General features: G+C 41.6%; 1 protein-coding gene across 2 annotated transcripts in view; it reads right to left on the reverse strand.

Annotated features, from left to right (window-relative positions):
• The window catches only part of LOC122557426 (E3 ubiquitin-protein ligase RNF128), a 152,622-nt gene that overhangs the window by 104,428 nt on the left and 44,262 nt on the right, over positions 1-3,932 (reverse strand). The window lies entirely within an intron of this gene.

Raw genomic sequence — 3,932 nt, forward strand, 5'->3', positions numbered from 1 at the left:
GCAACATTTAAGAGGCATTTGGATGGGTATATGAATAGGAAGGGTTTGGAGGGATATGGGCCGGGTGCTGGCAGGTGGGACTAGATTGGGTTGGGATATCTGGTCGGCATGGACAGGTTGGATCGAAGGGTCTGTTTCCATGCTGTACATTTCTATGACTCTACTAAACGCTTCTGCTCATCACCAGAAGCTATAGTCAATGACTTATTAACATTAATAGTAGAGTAATATCTTCATACATCAGACAGCAAGAGTTAAGAAAAGTTAAGGAAGATGGATTCATTAGAAAGTAGGCTTGGAGTGGGTCTAATTGGATTTGATGAGGTTAAGAATTGAATGAACTGATTTAATTCAGTAAATTGTTTAGTAAGGCAAAGATCTGCAGAAGGCAAGTTAAAATCAGGAAAAAATAATGACGGACAGAGAGTCAGGCAGAGCCCTTCACCAAAGTGCAAATGACTGGAATATGTTAGCAAAGTGCCACACCATAGACTGCATATATTCCTGTGGACATAATGAATGTACACATAAAAGCGGGTGGAAGGTTTAAAAGATTGTATGCAAATAAAGTCACAAGGAACTCTAGTCTGAATTGATGAATAATGATGCAGAATTTAACAGCATAAATCACTTCACAAAAAAAAGGTTAACGTGAACTCTTCCATTAAATCATTCTAGAGAATGCCTGAACATTATGAAGCCTTTGAGGGATGTTATGTGAAAATTGCAAGTTTGAATATTGTTCTAAATCATATAGATACTGATTGCAAAATACTTAGCATAGCACATTGAAGTTCAGTCTTTATTTGTGTGCTTATTTGGATAGAATATTGACTGAATTTGGATAGAATATTCGGATAGTAATTTCTATTCGACAGCAAGATACAGTAGGATTAAAAATATGCAACAAAAACACAGCCACATCCAACCTTGCTTTGACACTTCACAACAGTGACAATAATTTAATGGATGTAAAGTATTCTGGGATGCCACAAGAGCATACAGGATACAAGTTCTTCCTTTCTCTTTATACACAATATGAATACATATAAGATAGTGCCTTGAAAGATAAATGTCAGAATCCATGTCCCATTAATTTACATATAATTCAGGTTGCTGTGATTGACATATCTCAGCATCCTTACTCTGGACTGTCAGTATAGGAAAATCCCATGGTATATGTATATATATACACACAAAGCAGAGCAATGGAGTTTCAACAGACGCGCTGACTCACATCTACAAAAGGCACTACATAAATGAAAATCCTTTCCTTTCCTTCCATCCCAAACATCCAGGCCCATAAAATTCACACAGGCCAAATTTACAAACGTATGGGTAAGAATGCACAGTGGGCAGTTGAGTCTAAATGTCACAGTTTAAGACACCTTAAGAATTAAATAAATTCACTTGCTACACAATGAACGTTAACACAAACTGCATGACAACCCAGGCACCAAGGTATGGCAGAAACTCTAAATAAATCGAACAAGATTCAAATTGAGTAACTAAATCCTGTTGCTTTTGTTTCATTCACAATTGAGCAAGAACCACATTTACTAGTTCTGCTGATCCCTGATTGCCTTAGAGAAGATGAGGCAACAACCGAGTAGCTGCTAGGCCAATTCAGAAGGCTGTTAAGAGTTGAACACATTGGTGTGGAACTGGATTCACCGAGACAGCACACTTATTCCTAAAAAGGACATGAATGAACCAGTTGGATTTTAAATCCAAATTTGAGTGTATCAAATTAAGTGAGAATCTAACCTCCAAGTCTCAGAGTTACGAGATCATGTCCAACTGTAGGACTTGATGTCACAGCAAGGCTGACACTCCAGCACAGTAGTGAGGGGGTGCTGTGCTATTGAGAGATGCCACTTTGTGGAGGATAGGTTAACCCAATGTCCTACCTGCCTGCTCAGGTGAATCCAGAAGATCACCCGGACGAACCAACCCAACCACCCTGTAGCACAGCATTTCAACTCCCCCTCCCACTCCACCGAGGATATGCAGGTCATTGGACTCATCCACCGCCAAACCACAACAACGCGACGGTCGGAGGAAGAGCGTCTTATCTTCCGACTGGGAACCCTCCAACCACAGGGGATGAACTTGGACTTCACCAGTTTCTTCATCCCCCCTCCCCCCACCTTGTCTCAGCCGAATCCCTCCAGCCCGGTACCGCCTTCCTGACCTGCAGTCTTCTTCTTGACCTCTCCGCCTCCATCCTACTCCGACCTATCACCCTCACCTTGACCTTTTTCCACCTATCACATTTCCAATGCCCCTCCTCCAAGTCCCTCCTCCCTACCTTTTATCTTCTCCTGCTGAACACTCTCTGCTCATTCCTGAAGAAGGGCCTGTGCCCGAAACGTCGAATCTCCTGTTCCCTGGATGCTGCCTGACCTGCTGTGCTGTTCCAGCAATAAAGTTTCAACTTTGATCTCCAGCATCTGCAGACCTCACTTTCTCCTCGAAGAATCCAGAAGATCCCCAAGCACTATTTGGAAGAGCAGCTGAGGACTAATTACCAGAGTCCTAGCCAATATTCATCCCTCAAACAAACAAACACACAGAAACAAATTATCTTAGCTATACATAGCAATTCTTAGTTATGTTAATTTTTATTATTTCTGAAAACTGAAATCTAATTCCCCAAACTCCCATGGTGAAATATGAATATGTTCACAGGACTATTTAGGCCTCCAGGACTATTTAGGCTTCCAGATGACCAGTTCATTAATAAAATCACTATGCTAAGGCAGCTGTCATGCTTCGAGCAAGTGTCCCTTCCTTTGAACCAGGAGGTCTCATTTCAAATCCCACCTACTTCAAAAGTTTACAGTAACATCTGCAAACAGGTTGATTAAAAATATCTAAAACCATTATGTCCCTGTATAGGCATAATCATAAACTGATCAGTCTCAATATGAAAAACAACTTTTCAAAATCTGAAGTTATGAGATTAAAGTTTGTGTATACTGGCATCCTCTATCACCCAAGAAGCGAAATGCTATTCTAACTTGGGTAAACCACACTCACTTCTGATTACTTTGCCATTTCGCAAAGACACAACTTCTTTCAAGGACTGGCAGCACTGGATAAACTCTGACCCTGCTAAATTGAGAGGCACTTAGGTCTTTAATTCTACCAGAGACTGACCGAACTAATCCAGCTCATCAACACCAGCCACTGCTCAACTCATCTACTTCATCTCAAACCTCATCAATGTGGCTCGGTTCATTGCAATTTGTTGTTGATGGGGCATTTATACAGCACTGTTACTGTACAAGGTGCCTCACTGGAGTGGTTACTCAAACAAATTTGAGAAATGGAGATGGGTTAATAGCCAAAGCTCTCAAGTCCAAAACAGGAGTGGACACAGAGGTTGATGGGGCATTAGTCTTCTAGGATGTCAGATAAGCAGTCTGAAGACATGGTTTGGACGGAGAAAAGAAAAATTAGGAAGCTCTAAAAGATCAGAATTGGAGAGGAGCACAGAGAGCCAAAGCTGTAGGTGGTCATGGCAATAGTAGAAGAGAGACCACAAAAGGATTTGAACTCCCTGGGAAAATCTTCTGCAAACTGGCCTTCATACCTTAGAACTGTGATGATTTAGTAATTGCCAGGTCTACCAATCATCAGAGCGTATGAGGTAACTTCAGGTAATCTGATGCAAGCCTGATCTGTGCTTGCATTCACACTTTTATTATACAGCCCCACCTGACAGTCCCAAGGAGCTTTTGCACTGCGCAAAAGATTATTTCAATGCATTTGCTACAAAATGATAAAGCACTGAAAGACAGGCTGTTCTGCCCATTATGTCTGTGCTGACCTGACACATTAACTCTAACAGTGCCTGAATACTATGTCACAGAGGTCCTGACACACAGGGGTTGGATTGTGGCGGGATTTGGTGGGGGTTGAGGAGG

Source organism: Chiloscyllium plagiosum, chromosome 15 (assembly GCF_004010195.1).
Source record: "Chiloscyllium plagiosum isolate BGI_BamShark_2017 chromosome 15, ASM401019v2, whole genome shotgun sequence".
Classification (NCBI taxonomy): Eukaryota; Metazoa; Chordata; class Chondrichthyes; order Orectolobiformes; family Hemiscylliidae; genus Chiloscyllium; species Chiloscyllium plagiosum.